Source organism: Oryzias latipes, chromosome 2 (assembly GCF_053564925.1).
Source record: "Oryzias latipes strain Hd-rR chromosome 2, Olatipes_Hd-rR_3.1".
In the NCBI taxonomy this organism is placed as follows: Eukaryota; Metazoa; Chordata; class Actinopteri; order Beloniformes; family Adrianichthyidae; genus Oryzias; species Oryzias latipes.
The window spans coordinates 21022739-21044967 of record NC_136238.1 but is presented as its reverse complement, the minus strand read 5'-3'; the positions used below and the strand labels follow the sequence as shown (position 1 = coordinate 21044967).

The window sequence follows — 22229 nt, the reverse complement described above, 5'->3', positions numbered from 1 at the left end:
CACCACGTCACCAAACTGGGTCACAGAGACAGAAGTACCGCTGAAGCCGTCGTCCAGATGCAGTTCTTACAGTGGATGCTATACCTGAGCGTGCGGGGAGAATCTCTGAATGATCTCATGAACCGAGACGTGATTACCAACACTTCTGTGTAGCTCTTCAAAATGATTACGGTTGCATTTTCAATGTATTTTTACTTAGTTATTTTTGTTTAAATTTAAGTTACTTTGTCATAGGGCATCCATAATGTTGTTTTATAATGTTACTTATATATGATGTTGTTAATCTAATCTAATCTAATCTAATCTAATCTAATCTAATCTTATCTAATTTTATCTAATTTTATCTAATCTAATCTAATCTAATCTAATCTAATCTAATCTTATATAATATAATATAATATAATATAATATAATATAATATAATATAATATAATATAATATAATATAATATAATATAATATAATATAATATAATATAATATAATATAATATAATATAATATAATATAATATAATATAATATAATATAATATAATTATAGCTTCCATAAAGGAGCACTGAGCCTGTAAACTCAAGATTTCCGGTAGCTTCTCCTATATGCAAATTCACGCATTTGGAGTGAATTAGTTGCATGAACAGCGCTCATAGTGAATGCAGCATTACACCACCTCTTCCCAAAACCACTTTTGTGAAAATCTTTTCTTCCCTAAACAGTTACTTGGTCACATGAGTCAACAAAATATAAATTGCAGACACTGCTTTTTGTTTAACTCAATAAACATACAAGTTGACACACCTTTAAACTAAATAAAATGTAGAATGAAAGCATTACAATAAAATAAAATAAAAAAAACAACCTGTTTATTTACAGCTGTTTACAAGCATTTACAAGAGCTATGAACCTTCAAATACAAGGAAAACTGTCAAATGAACTGTTTTCAACTCGAACGCTTAAATGTACGTGCTTTCGTCTCTGTCACCGAAACATCACATTGCGCTTCTCCGGCTGATCAGCCTATCAATCATCTTATCCTCGTCATGTGACATCAGATCAGGGAAGTGACAGATTCTGCAAAGAAAGAGAAATGGGCACAAAAACAAAACAGAAAGGTTGTTACAGTCAACACACCTGTGCTCACAGGTTTATATAAAGAGAGAGATATGTGTAAAATGTTCAACGGAAGGACCCGCTGGTCCCAAGAAGCCAAAATCACAGACTTCGACAAAGATGTCATTGTGTTTGTCAAAAATAACCATTCTTGCTCGTATCCCTTTTTTTTTTAAAAACATGTTCTCCATAAACCGATTATTTTTTTCATATTTTTGCTGTAGCCTGAGTTAATCGAGTTATAAACTGACCAATCGGATGCCTCACTAAAAGCATGTGGTCTTAGGGCAAATATTTGAAAAATTTGATTGACCTTATGTCCCGTGTCCGCTTTTGGTGGGAGGGGTGTGGTCTTCTAACATGTTCACTCCTGATTGGAGAGAGTTGTTGCCATAGTAATGTAGACTCAGAAGGACACAAACCAGCTTACTGAGGACGTCTGGCTCCAATGTGTCGTGGGAAAAACGCCGAACGAATTCATTTCCATTCGTTGGAACAGGAAGTAAGTCATTTTCTATGGTGACGTCAAAGACGTTTTAAAGGAAACGACCCCCCCTTCTCGGTTTTAATTCCACCTCAGACATGTAGGACCCTCGATAAGGGGGGGGTGCTCGGACATTACTGCCAGCAAGCAGCAGATGTCCTCTCAGTACCCTACCCGCTAATTTTACTGCACCTTAGACATTTAGGTGGGGAGGGTGTTAGAACATCACTAGCCGCGGTTACATGCACAAAATATCTTGATCGGATCAATGTTTGGATTAAAATTCAATCGTGTACATGGGCCCAGAAAAACTATTACCAATTGGAATGAACGTTCACATGGGTCACACTTTCGGTCGGAATAAATCATTTGGGCATGCGCAGTAGTGCTGAAAATACCGGAAGAGGAAATGAGTACCGCTGTTAACAAAGGCCGCCTTTACACTGCATGGTTCAAGTGACCCAATTCCGATTTTTTCCTCTCATGTGGCACAGATCGGATATGACCGGTGAACGTGTAAGCAGGACAAAAGCGCATGGATTCCGTTTTTCTCAGATCGGATACAGGCCTCTCTCATATGTGGAAATAAATCGGAAACGAATCGGATACGTGCATTTGCGTGTGCCATGTAAGCAGACAAATCGGAAATTCCCCAGTAAATGATTGTGAGTCGTACGTCAGTGACGTCAACTCAGGACACCACCAACTGAGATCACATGACTTATTAAGGTGCTTTTTGTGCTGATTTTGCTTTCCGCGTGTTACCTTTCAGCCTAAGGCTTCAGACCGTAGTCGGAAACTGCTGTTATGTCCGGTCCGGACGCAAACGATAACTAATGAAGCGGGACACAGTTGCTATGGAACAGGCTAGAAGCTGTTTATTTCTTTGGGGGGCGTGTATGATGGGGACCGTGTGTGTGAGCGCGCGCGTGCTTGCGTGTGTGTGTAAGGAGAGAGAGTGGGTGTGAGTGCGGAGCGGGGGAGTGTCGGCGAACCGTAAATTAAAAATAAGGTGTCTCGCCCAAAAGTTTTGGAGTCTTTATCAACCCCCTCTGGAGGCTGAGGGTTCAGAACGGAAAAGAGAACCCCGAGGAAATCTCCCGTGTGTTTCTGACTACGGTCAGAAAAGAGAAGTCATCACGCAGGAAAGGTTCAACACTTGGATCAAACTGTTAGTACAGCACGTCTGCAAACACTTCCTCATTCAAAACTCAGAGAGAGCGCATAAGACGGCCGACCAGCCCCCGTTTTTACTCCCCCGTGCATCCCCTCTGGAGCGGCCAAGGCAACGCCTCCTTCCGTCGCCGCCTTGCCTCCATGACAACCGCAATTATAAAAGTCCGAAAGAGGTCCGCGGAGTGCGGAAATACTGCTACATAGTCCTCAGAACGTCTATGTTTGATAGTTTCAGCATTGTATAGTGTAAATGCAAAAATCAGATACGGGTCACTTTAAAAGATGATGTAAGCGGGTCGTCAAAAAAAATCGGATATAGTCAGAAAATCGGATATGAGCATCAAGACCTGCAGTGTAAATGCGGCCAAAGTGAGCTGCCATATACATCTATGCAGCAGCTCGGTAATATACGAGATGATCTTCTAAACGTGCTTTTATTAATGTTATGAATATTATGAAGCGACTGTTCACTCATCATTTTATTTCTAATCCGTGTGGTCAGTGCTTTTTTTTTTGTGGAAGAATGGAGCTGGAAGAAGCCAGTGGGCTAACACGCGCTAACAACATCAGCCTTGTTTGATGAACATAAATCTATGCGGGAAATGCCGCAATCTGCATCTTGGCTGCACGTAAGTATGTGGGAATAACATCAGCCTTTATTTTGTTGGGACACGACTGGAAACACAAATCCACGTGATTGTTTGAACGGTTTCTGAGGACTCAGCGACATTTCTGCTTTGAAAAGCTCACACACCGCCCCAAAGCCGGTGTGTGTGAGCTGGCGGTCCGAGCTCTGCTCGGACACACAATTCTCCTGAGTCCGGCAGCCTCCCCCCTGGAGCGCACACGTCCACCGCCCTATCCGCAAACACAAAGCTATAAGTTCGGCTGGTCTGCTCACAGACACGGTTCACTCCCGTGGAGCAATCGGTTGGTCCCGTATGCACTCCATAGCTTTCTCTGAAGCACTGCACCTTCTATGCGTGACGTAAACCAGAGCAGTAGTGACACACGATCGGAATGAACCGTTTACATGCAAGACAATCGGATAAACAATTGGCATAACACACCTATCTTGATTGGAAAGAAAGTTCGATCCAAACGAGTCTGATCGGGGCAGACTATTCCGAACAGCGTGTTTACTTGACGCTTTTGACTTCCGATCAGGGGTTCTTTCCGATTACTTTTGTAAGTAAAGCTAGTGTAAGTAATCAGGAGTTGTCCTCTCAGTGCAATACCTGCCAAGTACACACACCCTTTAACTCTCAAAAATAGACACTCCAACACACACACAACACATAGATGCACACACACATGCTAACAAACACAAATACCTGTCAAAAGGAAGGTGGGACCAGGCCCTCGGCGATGGCAGCCGTGTCCGTTGGGTGCCGGCTTCCTGGGCCTGGCGGCCCTCTCTCCACACAGGGAGAGGGATCCCTGAGTTCTCTGGCAAGAATAAGAGCCGGGGATCACATCAAATCTGAGCCAGGGCCTGTCCATGTCCCTGTGGTGTGCGTTCTTGTCCTTGCCCTCGTGCGCCAGCCTTCTCCAAAATCCTAACTGTGGGTGAGCATCGTCGGGCCATGTTTACAAAAATCCTTGTGGACCCCAACTTCTCTTGGGCGTCCTCCTTCAGGGAAGGGGTAGCCGGCCCCTGCCTTGCTCTCTCCTGGACCAACTGTGGGCTGGGTGGATAGCTGCCTAGAGCATGGGGCGGGTCCCTCCTGGGGGGCCCTGGCCAATGCCTAGGGTCAGGGTGGGGGAATGCTTAGAACTCCTGGGTGGTGGTGGGGTGCTCTTCTGGTAGGGCCGGAGCTTGAATTCTGATCCCAATCCCATTGAAAACATTTGGGGGTAAGCTGAAATTTGCCATTAGAGACAACAAACCTGCAAATGTTCAACAACTTGAGCACATTGCAAAGGAAGTGTGGGAGAAAATAACAATGGAACAATTAAAAGATCCTCCTGAGATAAACTTGGTTCATTTCCATTTATTTCTGAACACGTTCACTCAGTCATGCAAAACATAAAGAGATGCCAATAATGGTTAGTAGGATTTTACATGTAATGAAGGCTCTGATTGCTTTGATAGCATCCTTTTAACATAAAGCTTCACTCCTGTGCGAATTCTCGTGTCTTTTGAGACTAGACACATGACTAAAACTAAAGGCTAAAGGCTTCTCGCCTGTATGAGTTCTCGTGTGTCTTTTGAGACTAGATATTTGATTAAAACGTTTATCACATTCTTTACAAAAGAAAGGCTTCTCTCCTGTGTGAGTTCTCATGTGTCTTTTGAGACTGGATCCACGACTAAAACTTTTGTTACATTCTTTACAAGGAAAAGGCCTTTCTCCTGTATGAGTTCCCATGTGTCTTTTGAGACTGGATACACGACTAAAACGTTTGTTACATTGCTTACAAGAAAAAGGCTTCTCGCCTGTATGAGTTCCCATGTGTTTTTTCAGATACGATTTTTCAATGAAACTTGTACCACATTCTTTACAAAAAAAAGGCCTCTCCCCTGTGTGGATTCGCATATGGATTTTGAACTGAGACTGGTAAACAAAACTTTTATCACAGTATTTACAAAGATAGGGTATGTTGTCTGACTCAGTTCTCATGTGGACAGACACATTATATGCAATTCTTGTTCTTTGTCTAGACTTTACATAGAACAATTTGTTTTCTTGGCGGGAATTTTTTCGTTTCTTTACCAAATAAGATTTCTTGCAATCTTTTCTAACATCAGGGTCCCATTGACCTTCTGACATGTGAGAGCTGTCTACACTTTGGACATGACTTCTGTCTCTTCTCTTCCTCTGATCTCTGCTCTGTGGGTCTGTCTCTTCATCTGTAGTTGATGCTGATTCTTCATGTTGGCTTCCCTCTTCATCCTGACTATCAGTTACATTAAAACTCCGCTGATTGATTTCATCTGCTTCACTGTTCTCATTTTCGTCACAAGTAGGAATCTCCATCAAGGTATCAGTCTCCTGCTTCAGATCAAGCTGCTCCTCATCCTGACTGATACAGTGTTCTTCTTGCTCCTCTTTAATCTGTGGAGGTTCTGGTTCCCCCTGTTCTTCTTTGATAAGTGGAGGTTTTGGATCTTCAGCTTCCTCTTTAATATGCGATGGGTCTTGTTCTTTCTGATCCTCTTTAATATGTTCAGTTTCCTTGCGTTTCACAATACAGAGATCCACCTCTTCACTCGAATAATGCTGTGGCAGGACTGCAGGGACAAAAACACAAGAAATTAGGTCTTTCGCATTTTTTGAAGGACTTTGTGTACTGTCGAGCACCATTACAAATGTAAATAACTTCAGTCTGGAAGTCCTACAGTTTTGAATCCCAATAAAAAAAAATCTTACTTCTTAGTTATGATTTTAAGTTCAAACAGTAAGAGATGCAGTTGGTCTTTCTGTATTCAGTGGGTTAAACACCAGGTCAAAGAAAGTCTTCAGTTAACAAAACGATTAAAGTCATGAACGATTGCAGACCTTTACGTCTCCTGTTCTCTTAGATCTATCAACACTATTGATCATGAAATTTTACTCAGCAAATTAATGCACTAAGGCAGGGCTGCTCATTCCCGGTCCTCGAGATCTACCACTCTGCCTGTTTTCCAGCTCTCCCTGCACTTCTTGCTGCTGATTACCTGGACCAGGTGTGTTCATTCAATCAGAATATGGAGACATATGATTGAGCTAATCAGCAGCTAGCAAGACTTGGAGATCTGGAAAAAAGTCAGGGTGGTAGATCTCGAGGACCAGGAATGAGCAGCCCTGCACTAAGGTGTCAGGGGACAATAGTTTAGGAGTTATATCTGTGGAAGAGAGCAGTATGTGAAAGTTGATAAACTGAAATCATATAAACGTAACATTCAAATGGGCGTCCCACAAGGATCCATGAAGGGACCACTTCTCTTCATAATTTATATTAATTACCTTGCTCGCTGTTCCGGATACATCCAACAAAATACTTTTCGCAGACGATACTAGTTCATGCATTTCAAATATCGACCTGCTTGAAAAATTCCTTAATGAGCAACTAGTAAAGGTAAATGCAAAAAATTCTCCTTAAACACTTGCATAACCTTCTTTAGCACATTCTACCCATCTAGACGCAAATTAATTAATAGGAAATTAAAAATAAACATAGATGGACGATCTCTACAACAGGTGGACACAATACAATTTCTCGGAATCCATTTAGAACAATTATTATTTTTAAAAACACATAGATGAACTAGTTAAAAAAACTATCCAAATTTGTTGGTTTATTTCATAAAATACGACACATGCTCCCAACAGACGCACTGCTAACACTGTATAGATCCCTGTTTGAGATTCACCTTAACTTTTGTCATATTATATAACAAATTTCTACCTACAATAATAAAAACAAAACAAAAATACTGTTTTCAGGCTGTTTTTGTTATGATTTAATATAAAATGTGATCACCTGTAGGCAGAATTAGGAAATTTCTAGTAAATCTGTTCTTGTTTTGTCAGCCTGTTTGAATTTGAGTTTATAGTTGGATGACAAAAAAGACCTGTTTATATAATTTATAAATTACTTATCTGCAATTTTAGCATTCTTTAAACAAAAAGTTAGAAGGTAAAAGATATTTCTGTGTAAATCGATGATATAATTTGACCAGTAGATTTCTTTTTTAAATCAAAAAGTACATTTTGGCCCCTGTTTGGAGGTATTACAGTTGTTTAAAATCCAACATAAAACAGTAATGTGCACTGCAAATTGTGCAGAAGGCATGTTCCTTCTAATACTGGAAATACCACCAACCTTTTAACCTTAAGCAGACCCACCAAGCATGTTCAATTTCAGACTGAAATAAATGATGATTTCCAGCAAAAACAGCAAAGGTCAGACCTGCACAACAACAACAGTCTAAACTAGCAGAAGTAATTCTTAGAATTTGCTTTTAGTTCCTAGCTTATTCACAGAATGTTGAAAAATATGTTTGTCAATTTTACGTTTTCTCTGTAAAACTTGAAAACATAAGAATCTATTTGTGCAATAAATGTTTTGTTTTTAAATGGAACCAATCAAAGAGTTTTGTGTTTTATTTATGTTACATTCCGGTTCCGGGTTACACAGCAGGACGCGTGGCGTGCCTCTCTGCGAATACAACCATCTTCAAATTACTTAAAAAGTTGATTTTCTCCAAAAAAGAGAGCTGACCATGCCCCCGAAGAAAACCCACAAATACGAAGACCTCAAAAAGACACTAACACAAACATGACATTATTCAAGAAACGCTGAAAAGTTTTATGGATCAAGTGTCGGCTAAGCTAACGCCACTTTGGGAAATGATGGAAGAGTTCCGAAGATTTCGGGCTCAAAACGAGCAGCGAGAAAACCGGGTTGAGATTCTGGAGAAAAGACTGGACGATGTGGAACAGCAAGTAAGGATGAATAATGTCATTCTCACTGGAGTACCAATCAAGCCTCGAGCGAAACTGACAGCAGGAGCAAGCGCTGCTAATGCTAGCGCTAGCGTAGCTAGCAGTGCTAATACAGAGATCGTTGCAGAGTCTCTGGAGCAGCAAATACATTAATTTCTCACATCTAAAGGGATTTCCCTGGATCTCAATAGTATCGAGACCTGCCACCTGCTCCCCAGGAGAAAGGAGACGGATAAACCAGCGATCCTCATCAGGTTTGTGAATCACAAACACAAGCTAGCTTTGATGACCAAAAGGAAACACCTGAAAGGTTCGGCTGCTTATCTGAACGACCATCTGACCAGAAGGAATGCTGAAATCTCCAAACATGCACGGCTTCTCAGATAGCGTAAACAGATCGAGAACACTTGGGTTAAAGGCTGCAGGATTTACGTCAAACCGCTCGGTCCAGAGGACCGGTCCAAGGTTCAGGTTGTGAACACCATGAAAGACTTTGAAAAGTGTTTGATCACGGTCATCTGAAACAACATGGAGTAATAAACCAAAGAGCCAAATAATTTCAAGAAATATGACACCTGGATTCCTCACTTTCTCTGTATGTCTGATGTCACCTGAATAACAGCAGAGCTCTGACCTGCAGACAACTTGACCTCAACTTTCACCGCAGCTGATATCAGCTGAAGAAGGATATGGACCTGAATCTAATGTCTGCAGACATAACATCGAAGAGAACTATTAACTGTTTTGAACCCAGAAGAACGGCTGTTATCAGTAAAAGAAGAAATACCAACCTTGGACAATCGACAGTTTATGGACCCTTTTTATTATCCCTTACAGCATTACTTTGTTATAAAAAAAAAAAATACAAAAAATATTAAAAAAGTAAAACAAATGATTAATCACTTATTGAAAATTGTTAAATTGATTGACTTTTAATTATATTACTTCACTTGCTCCAAAAATTGATAAATTGATGCAAAAATCTTTCCTAATGTAACATAATTTTGCACATGTTTTTAACTTTTGATACTTGATGAAATTTTGCTATGAAAATTCCTGAAACAGTGTTGTGTCTACATTACTGATATAGTATTATGTTTTATTCATATGAATGACTTTTATAAGTTACATAATCTGCATATATTTCAGATGACTGATCTGCATTTGCCATGTTGATTTCTAAAATACTTATTTTTGACGTAATACTTAAGTAATTCATCTTTGGCATGTGCTTTATTGATATCTTATGATTTTAAATTCTTTCTGATAAAACCTAGGAACCGGATAGTGATAAATCATGTAATAAAATGGTTATAGTATAACGGGGTGGGATTATATAAGTTCACTTCCTTCCACTCCCTTCAAGCAATATTTATTAATATGTCTAATTATCCTAAGTTTGATTAGTTACTGTATGAATGTATAACTGATGTTTATATTGCTTTTGTGTATTATTTCTACTAAATTGCTTGAAATAAACCATTTCAAATCAAAAATCAAATGTTCTTTTTTGAAACTTGAAAGCTTTTGCTTTAAATGTTCAGTTTAGTTTGCAATATAAATGACTTTTAAAATTTAATAAAAAATGTCTCTTTTGAGCAGTGTTCAAATTTGACAAATATAATTATTTGGTGTATGTATGTATATGTTTGTATATATCATTATCGCCTGATGTGAAAAAAACGATATTGTGATATAAAAACGATATCTCCCAGCCCCAAGGAAAGCATTTTTGTCGATCACGATAGCTCCATGGAGAAAGTGGCTGTGTGTGTTAGTTTGGCAGCACAGACTCTTCCTGGAAGGGGCTGTTCCTCACTTATCTACGTCACAATGTGAGAACCCGCTCGTTTTCATAATTGGGAGGAGCTAGGGCTCAGGGGCCTCATTTATAAAACTTTGCGTAGGATTTGCGTCAGAAGTGGCGTACGGATGAAACATAGGGCGTGCGGACGCAAAGAAATATTCGGATTTATAAAACCGTGCGCACGCACATCCTACGCATCTTTCCCTTAATAAATCACAACCAATTCTAAATGTAGCGCAGCTTTTGCGGCTTCATGACACGCCCATAGTTGCCCATAAATAGTCCGTGATACGCCCACAAATGAATATTCATTGATTGCGAAACCATGGCAAACACCGAGAGGAAATCAAAAAAATGTAACTTCACTCAATGTGAAGTAGAAGTTATCGTTGGCGAGGTGGAAAAGAGGAGAAAAATGTTGTTTGGAGGGCACAGTGTGGGCATTACTAATGCCAAAAAGGCACGTAAGTGGCAAACGGTGGCAGACGCCGTAAATGCTGTAGCCTCACAACCTCGGACCGAAAAAAAAAAAGAAGAAATGGTCGGACATCAAGGTCAAGGCGAAAAAACGTCTAGCGCTCCATCGCCAGAGTGTGTCTGCCATGGGTGGGGGAAAGTGGACACCGGAGCTGACCCTTCTTGATGAGAGACTGGTGGCTATTATTGGGGAATCCCTTTTAAGTGGAGTGGTAACTGAGGCGGAGGGGCACACCGACGCGCAAGACGCACCGGGTGACACGGTTAGAGAAATAATTAAAATGAATGCAGTCAAGTCACATGTATGCAGGCTTCACAATTACAGATTATTAATATAGAACAATTTTATTTTAGTTGCTGGGTGTTCCAGCGGGGCCAGTGGTTACGATGCTTCCGCTGAGCAGCCGTCTGGACCCAGCGTCTCCACGGCACGCGGCTCTCAACCCTCCAGCAGTGGACGTGTCCTCACCGATGCAGTCCTTGAAATGCAGAGGGAAGTCAGTAGTTCAATCAGAGAGGTGGCCAAGGAGTTGGGCGAAATCAAGATCGCCCTGACTGAAATAAACTGCACGATGAGGGAATTCTTGAATAAATAATATTTTCCACACCTTTTGTTGTTCTTTACAAGCGACGCATCACTTCCAAGCGCTGGCGCACAGCAGCAGCATTTGGCTCAAATGCGTGGGGATGGGGTTCAGGGTCGGGGCCAACACAGCAATCGGCGCCAGGGGGTAGGGGCACGTTTTTAAGCTGTGCCACATTGTGTAGCACAGCACATGCCAGCACGATTTGGCACACACTGTCACTTTCACGTGTTTCTTCCATCTGCCGACGGTGTCGCCATTTCTCATTTCACCCGTTTTTGTGCGTACGCCTGGGTCAGAGCTTGCGTGGAGGACCGCACATTTTCCCGTCAAGTTTGCTTTTTATAAATAAATAACTATTGTGTAGAGAGTGGCGTACGCCTTCTTTTGTGCGTACGCAACGTTTATAAATGAGGCCCCAGGTCTTTAGAATTAAACTCAGAAATGCCTAAACGAATCAAAATACCACCCACTGCATTATATTATGGGCTGTAATGAAACTGAGGAAGCCACTCTCCTTCACATGAGGCCCCTGTTTAAATTATAAATAAATTTATAAGTAAATTATCAGTAAAAAGATATTAGATTTAGGTTTGAGCATCAGCCTCACAATGATGTTTTCTTTAAAGTCTGATTCTTTTTCCTTGCTCTCTGCACTGAATTCCTCTTTCTAACAAACACGTATGAATGATTTATCTACTGTAAAACTCGCTAAATTGCATCTTCCAGACCCTCAAACTGGAATCTCAGCAGGTTCATTTTCTTACTTTTCACTGTTCTCACATTTATTAATGCAAACAGCTTCACCGCTCACGGAGTGCATGTTGTTCCTGTCATGTGAAGGGAACACCCTGCTCCACCTACGTTTGGGATTTTACAATAATCAGGATTTTGGGAAAATCTGCAGCTCAAACTAGTCAGTGTGCTTAAAAAAAAAAAGCTATTGCTGCAGTGCAGCTGGCAGCCTCTGGAAGGCGCCATAGGGCTTTCAGGGGACCTGGTCTGACTGAATACTATGGTTTCTCTTTAAAGTTCCACAGCTAGGAGTCTTTGCAGCTACACAATCAGAGGAAAAATGATAAGTGAGGAAAGTTCATGGTTTTTCCATCCAGACCTGATCTGTCCATCTATCTTTTTATTTGCTCATCATAAGAGGCTGTGATCTGAGATTTATATTGATTTCAAAATCGAAAGAAAAAAAAGCTCCTGTGATGTCATGTATAAATTATATATGGTCTCTTTAATTCATTCATTTATTTCATCACTGTGATCTGTATGCTCGGGTAGGTTGGCCCTCCTTATCCCAGCGCAGACTTAAACACTGGTACCTTTTAATTTACAGATGCATTCTTGGGTTGGTACCGTCTTATCTCCAGCAGCTCATAGAACTGAAGAGTGGAAATACCCCTGCTCTCTGTCCACAGAGATGGGAAAAAAGGCTTTTAGATTTTAGATTCATTTAAAAGATTTAGAAAAACCTTTTAAATGAACGTTAGACAATGTTTTCAAACTGTAAATGCTTTATTTAAGACTGTTTTTTATGATTCAGTGTGAGTGTAAATGAGAATTGTGTGTTATTGTTGTGCTGCTGCCTCTTGGCCAGGACGCTCTTGCAAAAGGGATTTTTAATCTCAATGAGTTTTTATCTTGTTAAATAAAGGTGAATGAATTTCAAAATATAAAAAAATAACTAGTACAAATTTAAAAGAAAATATTCAAACTGTGGATTTCTGAATGTCTTGCGAACAAATACACATTTGATCACTAAAATGTTTCATTTCAGTAAAACTAAATAAGCCGTTCCAGTGATTCTCAAATGTTTACATGTTGTGTCTCAGAAAAAGATTAAATGGTGTTTGAATAGTGAAGCAAACAATATAATCTTTTTTCTTTCAGGAAAATTGATTTTCAAATTAAGGGTTTACACTAAAATGCTTCTGGCCTGGATTATGGCAAAATCTTGAACTACAGTGTCTCAAACATAGCATTTCTGTCATAAAAAGATGATTGGACTTTGTGAAAATGTAAAATATTTGGGATTTCAAACAAGAATAACTCAACATTTCTACTCAACATGTCTGAAAATGTCGGTCTGTGTAGCCAAAATAGTTCTGAAGAGAATAAAAGGAGCTGCTGGCCTGGATTATGGCAAGTATATAAACTACAGTGTCTCAAACATAGCATCTCTGTCAGAAGTCCCCACTTCTATATTTCATTATGAAGTTTTTTTTTTTTTTTTTTTTTTTTTTTTTTTTTATTTCATTATGAAGTGTTTGTACTGATTGTCAAAAATCCCACATCATAAGTTGACAACGTGAAAAAATAAATTACATTAATAATTTACATAAATGAATGGGCTATATGGTTGGGAGTATGTTTATATACACCAAAATATTTATATTTATATATATAATAATAGTGGGTATTTTTCCTTAAATCATTCATTTGACTTTTCAATGTTGTAAACTTATTTTGAAAACCGGAAAGGGAATTTCAGCCGTGGTCGCTCAGTTCCCGTAAAACTGAGAATGCCAGAGCACTGAAAATTCAGAAGCGGCCCATTTGACACAGCAGATCTGAATGACGGCTGTCCTTATCTGGTGCAGTAATCATACCAACTACGTGTAGCTGAAGCTGCGGGTTCCAGCTGATATCCAGCAGTCTGCGCTGACGACAGAGCTCCTCCTCGTTCTGGACGATGGTTCCTTCAGCAGCAGAAAGTTGTTCTCTGACAGAACCTTCCTGAGGTTCTGAAGACATGGTTCCTGCTCCGATCTTCAGCTCCAACTCCCACAAACACCGCCCTCCTCTTCACTGCAGCTCCGATCGATCATCTGCTAGTCTCACAATCACAGCAATCCACGTTGTCTTTCCGTTCAACACTTCTTCACTCATTTACGACACTTTGGAAAATGCTGAGAGTTCCCACACGAACCACGTATCGTCCTTTCTGTCCAAAAACCTCACAAACGTCCCAACAAAACACCACCGTCCTCTCAACATAAGCTAACGCTGCTAGCCTGCTAGCACCGTGTGTCTTCTTCTGTGGTTTATTTGTGGTTTGTAATCAGCTTTGTGGTGCATTAGCGCCATCATTTGGTCTGGAGTGAAAACGTTCCTCACGTCCCGACTAACAGAATCCACGTCAGTCATATTCTTCCCAGTACTGTATTTCTGTATTTCTCTGAAATTCAACCAAAAAAAAATCTATGACTCCATTCATTACTTATAATATTTTACTCGACGTCAAGATAACAGTAAAACTGTTAAACAACCAAAGTCCTTAAAATGAAAGGAAACAGGATTATTTAAAAAAAATATAAACAAACAATAAATGTTCACATTGTCTCAAATAAAACAATCATTCAAGCTAAGCACAAACAGTAATAAATAACAACTATTAAAAAAACATAAAACCCTTAAATAAACAACAGTCATAACAAAAATAGCAAATTATACATATTTGACAATAAATACATAAATTGGGAGCCGGTTTAGCTCGCCCTGGTTTGCGGCGTCTTCCGTCCGTGAAACCAGGGTTTGAATCCGGGCTGCTCCCTGTTCCCTTCTCTGCTTCTGTGCTGGTCCCAAGCCCGGTTGCTTTGAGAAGGCGTAAAACATTGCCAAGTTTACCATGCGACTTGTTTGCTGTGGCGACCCCTGATGGGAGAAGCCGAAAGAGGAAGAAAGAACAATAAATACATATATTATAAATAAAGAGCGATTAAAAAACACAATTGACCTAACTCAAGTATAATCTTTCGACCACCAGCAACAAACTGAACCAAGCAGGACCTACAAGAAGTTCATCCACTAAACTTCCACAACTCTGTCATTTCCTTTCAGGAGCTCTGAGCTCCATCTGTCTGCAGAGATGCTGAGCTCCTCAGCTGCTGCAGCTCCCACAGTCACATGAAGGTCTGCAGCTGCAGCAGGAAGTCCAGATGTTTGCAGCTGCTGCAGCTTTCAGCCTGGAGCTTCTTCAGATGAAGCAGTGATGCTGGAAACAGCCTGGAGATGTTGTGAGTCCATCACAGGGTTTGGTCCAAAGCTCCAGTGCAGCCTCTCACCTCCTCCACCTTCCTCTTTGAGGCAGCTGGACCATAGATCAAGTTCTGAAGCAGGGCCAGCCCTAGTCTTTGCCCTAAGCGAAATGTAATTTGTGGGCCCTCTAACTGATCAGCAGCACCAACAAAACGCAACTGTTGTTTTACAAATGAGATATCTCTATTAATACAATTTGTGAATGTATTATTGTTGCTGCCAAAGAATTGAATACAGTATGTTGTCTGCATGTTGGATGTACACTTAGTGGTGCCAAACCAATTTTAAAAGTGAAAAGAAAAAAATATGAATGACAAATGTATATAGATAAATATATTTTAATGTAACATTAGCCACTCAACAAATTACATTTACAAAACTCCAACTTATTAAATTACTAATAGCAAATCAAATATGAATAAAACAATCCAAAATAAAGAATAACAGCTCAATGAGGGGGATTTTGGAAAGTCAAAGTCTTCATCAGTCTGAAGAGGACCTCTTTGCACCAAATCCATTCTTACTGGATCAGAGAGTGTGGTTGGCCATTCAGCTGGACCAATTGGATTTGAGGTTGGTGGAATTGTGGATCCAGTAGGCTCCTCTTCCATACACGCCTCTCTTGGAGCTTCTGGAACATGAGATACAGAACTTTAACCAAAGCAAACAGTGAGGTCAAACAGTCTAATCAAATCTACAGAACAGTTGCTGTGATGCTGGAAGCAGAATGTTGGATAGAAGTGCCTTCACTTTTGTCTGTGTGTGTGCGCACATGTATGACTATTTTTCAAGTAATAATGAAACAATAATTTTGATTTAGGTTCCATATTGCAGTGTTTTTCAACCAGTGTGCCGCGGCACACTAGTGTGCCGTGGGAGATGGTCAAGTGTGCCGTGGGAAATTGCCCTCATTAACTGATTTAACAACATTTCCCATCTCCAGGATTTCAGCTCTTTGTTCATTCAAACAGGCCATGATAAAACACTGAGGAGTTAGGAATATAAAAGATCATAAAATACTTTTTCTTTGCGTTTATTTTATTTTATTAAAGACATTTGATAAGAATGACTGTACCACGATTCAGCTGCAGCTCCGGCTGTATTTTGGAAAAGTCCCATCGCTTTAACTGTCTCCACCAATCATTCTTGGGGAGCTTAATCACATGTCATCAGTTTGACCAATCAGAAGTGGTTAAAGTCTTCACTTCCTTGTCCCGATTTAGCTCGTAAAGTCGCTCAGTTCTAACAAAAATACCAGCTAAAGCTCGTCTTTAGCGGTGTAGCTTTCCACAGAATACGGTATCAGACCGTGGAACAAGTGAACAAAACAATGAAGCTCCGAAAACCGATCTCCGCCGGCTGTTTTATGCACTACATCTCCCATGATGCATTGGGTTGTGAGAGTGACAGGGCACAAGGAGATCTGTTGTTAAACGTCTTGAAACCAACGAACACAGTTCAAACTGTTTTTAAATCTTCTAACTTAACTTTTATTGCATCTTTTAGAAAAAAACAGCTGCAGTTTCCAGCTTTTTCTACAACAATTATCTCAAAAATGCATGTGAGATTGTGGAGGGACTGTAGATCAATACAGACTGAGTTTCTCCTTTTTTTTTTTTTTTTTTTGGATGCTGGTGTGCCGCGGGATTTATTTTAAGGTTAAAGTGTGCCGTGGCTCAGAAAAGGTTGAAAAACACTGCCATATTGGGTAGATTTGAACTTACCAGCAGCAGCATCAACATTTTCTCTTTCTACAGAAGATGTGGTGACAAAAGTTTCTTCTGCAGCTAAAAAAACAAGAGCTATTATTATACAATAATCAATGATGACGCTAATTAACTATAGCAGAATACTACTAATAATATAATGGCTCATTTAAAATCTGTGTGCAGGTTTTTCACAATTTCATGATCTTTTTATATATTTATGAGAGATGTATTTTTTGATTGGACATTTGCAGAACATTATATTTATTTATTTAATTAGGAACAGTTTGGGGCTCCATACTCTTCAGCTGTTTATGAAAATATGGGTTATGCAGACACTGTTTTTTTTAATTACTTTACAAGCTATTAAAATGACCTTAGATTCCATCTTCAGTGACTTCAGGAACATCTTGGGATGTGGACGCTGCACCACCTCCAATACTTGTTCAGAGCAGAAGAAACTGTCAACTGGGAAGAAACTGTGCAAAACATCATTATGTAAAACTAAAACGGCAAAATACAAATAATAAACAAATGCACCCATTTATAAATAATAAATGTGAACAATAATTTGAGTATAAATGGAAATATTAGCATTTATACACTTCTTTATCTATTATTTTGTACGTTCATGATTTTAAAATTAGTACATTTATTTTGTTTGTCATTTATAAATGAGAACATTTATTTCCTATTTTGTATTTGGCAGTTTTGATTCTCATGCCAATGCAAGATTTTAGACACACTCAATGTTGAAAAAGTCAGACTACCTGACTGTCTATGACAGATAAACAGCAGTTTCTATACTGACATAAACCGGAAAATGCAGAACGCACTAATATGTGTTAGCAAAACAATGAAACAAAACGATAACGTGAGTTAAAACATTTTTTAGCCATCATACCATTATTATTATTTAATTTTCTCTGCTCTCCGCCCTTTTAGAAGGTCATGTCCGACCGCATCTTGGAAACTTGGGTATCAGAATTATTTTCAAGTTTTTCATTGGAAATTACAACGTTTATGTGCAATCTTCACTTGATCGATTAGTATTTTACGTAAATCGCGCAGCTGCACAGAAATACTGGATAATAATGTAAACACACGGCCCCAACATCCTCCAAACTTACCTTGTGATTGATGTTGAAGTTCTTCATATTTCTTCTTCTTTCTTTCTTTTTTCAGCTTATGATGGATAAAGTCTCTTTGGCATGATGTTGTCTTGTTGTTGCTTTGATCAGTGTGACAAAATGCGCTCGTTTTTTTCTTTTTTCAAACTTTATTGAAACAAATGCGTTCGTAAATGTCTTAAATGCACACTGTGCCAGGCTCAGATGCAGTGATGTTGACCAATCGTTGCTAAGAGGGGCGTAAGGTCATTATTTGGGTTGCCAGATTGGTTCAGGTGTTGAAGGGGGGGGGTCATTGAAGTGCAGGCAACTTTCTTTCGCACAACATTCAGAGCGCATGTTGGTATGGACGTGCTATGAAGTGGGTTGCCAGATTTGGGCCTTTTTTATTTATTTATTTTCGCCACTTCGGGGCCCTGGTGGTGACGGGGGCCCTACGCGGCTGCGTAATTCGCGTATAGGGAGGACCTGCCATGTTCTGAAAAAGAAAACCTTCTAGTAGGAGACCCTGGAAGACACCACTGCAAACACAAAAGAAGAATATCCAGCTGGATGATGTTGTTCTCCAAATGCAGCTGGACCTGGATGTTGTCACAGACCATGTGGCCTAATGGACAAGGCGTCTGATTTCGGATCAGAAGTTGGAGGGTTCGAGTCACTTCATGGTTGTTGAAGGGACTGTTCCTGTGTCCATCACATCTCATGTAAAGAGCCTCTGTGGATAGAAGAGCAAAGTAATGGAAAATGACAACAAATGACAGAATAATCACCAAAAAAGAATTAAGCTGATCTGCAGACACAGGAAATAACAGGTTCAATTCACAGCATCCTTCAAGTTCTGAATGAAAGAAAACCTTCTAGTAGGAGACCCTGGAAGACACCACTACTAACACAAAAGAAAAATATCCAGCTGAATGATGTTGTTCTCCAACTGCAGCTGGACCTGGATATTGTCACAGACCATGTGGCCTAATGGACAAGGCGTCTGACTTCGGATCAGAAGATTGAGGGTTCGAGTCCCTTCATGGTTGTTGAGTTACTCTCAGCATCTGAATTCATTATTTCTACCATTGATTTGAGTGGTCATGGTGATCTGTAGATGATGTCATTGGAGCAGCAGCTGTCTATGGAGTGTGGCTGCTCCCTGCTGCCATTCTTCGGTTAAATAAAACAGCTTTTGTTTTGAAAGGGATCAAATCTTTTAGAATGATCTGCTGGTCTTCCTCCACCGTGTGGATCAGGACTTTGAAAATCCAGATCACTGCAACAGAAAAATACAGACTTCTATCATCAGATTTTACTTTTTGCAAGTTGATTTGTCAAAGAAACGATTGTTTTCTCATCATTTGAGCTTTTACTCTGGCAGGAAAGTCAAATGGTCCAAATACTCAATGACCAAATCCATAATAATATTCTAGCAAAAGGAAGAGCAGGAGGAAAAACTTCAACTTGGTTAAGAATCAGAAATTTCTGCAATATTTGATTTGATCAAATCAAATGTTTGCTGTTTTTAGGGCCCATGATTGTTATTAGTAGTCAAGGTGGTGGATAATAGCAAAAACATTGGAGTCAAATTGCTTAATACACAAAGTCCAAGAAGTTATTAGCATGTTTTTCTTGTGGGTGGACAAAGATGGAAAGACGTTGAGGCACAGCTGCATCTGAGCTGAAATAACAGAGTTTTAAAATGATCTACTATCGACTGACTGGATGAAGAAAAAAGGCGGAGACTGATAGACGTTTAAATACTCAAGATTAGTAGATCTATTGGTCAACCTCTGGGCAGAATGGGATCGCTTTTATTGTTTGGGTTTGCACTAAACAACAGAAACAATCAAAGAAGAAAAGTCCAACCCGACAAAAAATTCAGACAGAACACCAAAATGGACTGGGGAACACCTTTAAGCACTTGTTTAGCGCCGACCTCTCAACACAAGTTAACGCTGATTAGTCAGTTTCTTTATTTGCTTAAGATTCTCACTTATTGACATCTATACTTGATATCACATCGAAATTTCTTTTCTTAAGTAACACTTTGTTTGCCAATGTATCTCTCTCAAAATGGCCTTTAAGCGTAGTCCACGATTCCTTGGGAGTCTGGCAGCTTGTTATCAGGTAAAGCTGGGGTGTACTCACGTTCAGCACTAACGTGGAGAATGCTTTCTCTCTCCGTCTGGTAAACTCCGCTTGTGCTTGAGCGTTAGCATCTACGGCTAACACATCCGGCTACGTTAGCATGCCCCCATGCATAGTCCTTTAGCCTTTAGCAAGAGCTCCATTTGAAACTTCCATGTTGCCCAATAGTCCGTTCCGCTCAGCTTGTCTATAAACAGCTTATCCTCTCTATTGTGAGAAAAGGAAAAAACTCACAACTCTGTTTAACCCACAAAGTACCGTGAAAAGAGAGCTTTTTCAGCGTTCTCTGGGCCCAAAACCTCTTGTGTTTTAGACATGAGTCTTCCCGTTGTTTTATTAACTCTTTGTAGGAAAAAACAACAACAGTACAACTGACACAATAACAGTATTACAACAATGCCCAGTTTAGTTTAGTCTGTTTAGTTAAAGTTTAGTGTTATCCTAATGAAATTCAATGCATTTATGATCCTTTTTGATTGTATGTTTACTTTACAATTACTGGTAGGAAGCCCATTGAGAAGACTTTTGTTGTGAATTTGGGCTATAGACATAAACTTGAATTGATTTCATTAGAAAAGGACTAGACTGGTTTTGGAGAGAGGTGCTGGTGCGGCAGAAAACCATGTGTGGAACGGTTGGAGAATGCAGAACCATGGCAGCTTGTTCCTGCCAAAAGAGGTCCTCAGCAGGTTTTTACAAACGGCTGTTTGGTCCATTTCTCCATGCAGATCTCCTCTAAAGCTGGGATGTTTTAGGGCTGTTGCTGAAGACTTTCAACTGACATGGCTCCAAATCCCCCTTCAGAGATCTTCATGTTCCTGTGTCCATCACATCTCATGTATAGAGCCTCTGTGGATAGAAGAGCAAAGTAATGGAAAATGACAACAAATGACAGAATAATCACCAAAAAAGAATTAAGCTGATCTGCAGACACAGGAAATAACAGGTTCAATTCACAGCATCCTTCAAGTTCTGAATGAAAGAAAACCTTCTAGTAGGAGACCCTGGAAGACACCACTGCTAACACAAAAGAAGAATATCCAGCTGGATGATGTTGTTCTCCAACTGCAGCTGGACCTGGATGTTGTCACAGACCATGTGGCCTAATGGACAAGGCGTCTGACTTCGGATCAGAAGATTGAGGGTTCGAGTCCCTTCATGGTTGTTGAGTTACTCTCAGCATCTGAATTCATTATTTCTACCATTGATTTGAGTGGTCATGGTGATCTGTAGATGATGTCATTGGAGCAGCAGCTGTCTATGGAGTGTGGCTGCTCCCTGCTGCCATTCTTCGGTTAAATAAAACAGCTTTTGTTTTGAAAGGGATCAAATCTTTTAGAATGATATGCTGGTCTTCCTCCACCGTGTGGATCAGGACTTTGAAAATCCAGATCACTGCAACAGAAAAATACAGACTTCTATCATCAGATTTTACTTTTTGCAAGTTGATTTGTCAAAGAAACGATTGTTTTCTCATCATTTGAGCTTTTACTCTGGCAGGAAAGTCAAATGGTCCAAATACTCAATGACCAAATCCATAATAATATTCTAGCAAAAGGAAGAGCAGGAGGAAAAACTTCAACTTGGTTAAGAATCAGAAATTTCTGCAATATTTGATTTGATCAAATCAAATGTTTGCTGTTTTTAGGGCCCATGATTTTTATTAGTAGTCAAGGTGGTGGATAATAGCAAAAACATTGGAGTCAAATTGCTTAATTCACAAAGTCCAAGAAGTTATTAGCATGTTTTTCTTGTGGGTGGACAAAGATGGAAAGACGTTGAGGCACAGCTGCATCTGAGCTGAAATAACAGAGTTTTAAAATGATCTACTATCGACTGACTGGATGAAGAAAAAAGGTGGAGACTGATAGACGTTTAAATACTCAAGATTAACAGATCTATTGGTCAACCTCTGGACAGAATGGGATCGCTTTTATAGTTTGGGTTTGCACTAAACAACAGAAACAATCAAAGAAGAAAAGTCCAACCCGACAAAAAATTCAGACAGAACACCAAAATGGACTGGGGAACACCTTTAAGCACTTGTTTAGCGCCGTCCTCTCAACACAAGTTAACGCTGATTAGTCAGTTCCTTTATTTGCTTAAGATTCTCACTTATTGACATCTATACTTGATATCACATTGAA

The 22229-nt window shown here is 39.8% G+C and overlaps 2 long non-coding RNA genes and 2 other non-coding genes across 5 annotated transcripts; 2 read left to right on the top strand and 2 right to left on the bottom strand.

Moving 5' to 3' along the window:
• Window positions 1-678: 678 nt before the first annotated feature.
• On the bottom strand, window positions 679-14831 carry LOC144981310 (uncharacterized). 2 transcript variants are annotated; one of them, XR_013651981.1, is made up of 3 exons: window positions 13682-14428; window positions 4101-6001; window positions 679-1067 (listed from the first exon to the last, which is right to left on the bottom strand). It is a non-coding gene; the product is annotated as an uncharacterized LOC144981310 (long non-coding RNA). The 2 variants fall into 2 exon arrangements; XR_013651979.1 differs by lacking the exon at window positions 679-1067 and having other exon boundaries at window positions 4746-6001; window positions 13682-14831.
• LOC144988570 (uncharacterized) lies at window positions 10786-13673 on the bottom strand. The gene is made up of 2 exons (XR_013652498.1): window positions 11091-13673; window positions 10786-10961 (listed from the first exon to the last, which is right to left on the bottom strand). It is a non-coding gene; the product is annotated as an uncharacterized LOC144988570 (long non-coding RNA).
• Window positions 14832-18904: 4073 nt separating the features above from the next.
• trnar-ucg (transfer RNA arginine (anticodon UCG)) lies at window positions 18905-18977 on the top strand. Its single transcript has one exon. It is a non-coding gene; the product is annotated as a tRNA-Arg (tRNA).
• Window positions 18978-21174: 2197 nt separating this feature from the next.
• trnar-ucg (transfer RNA arginine (anticodon UCG)) lies at window positions 21175-21247 on the top strand. Its single transcript has one exon. It is a non-coding gene; the product is annotated as a tRNA-Arg (tRNA).
• The last annotated feature ends 982 nt before the right edge of the window (window positions 21248-22229 follow it).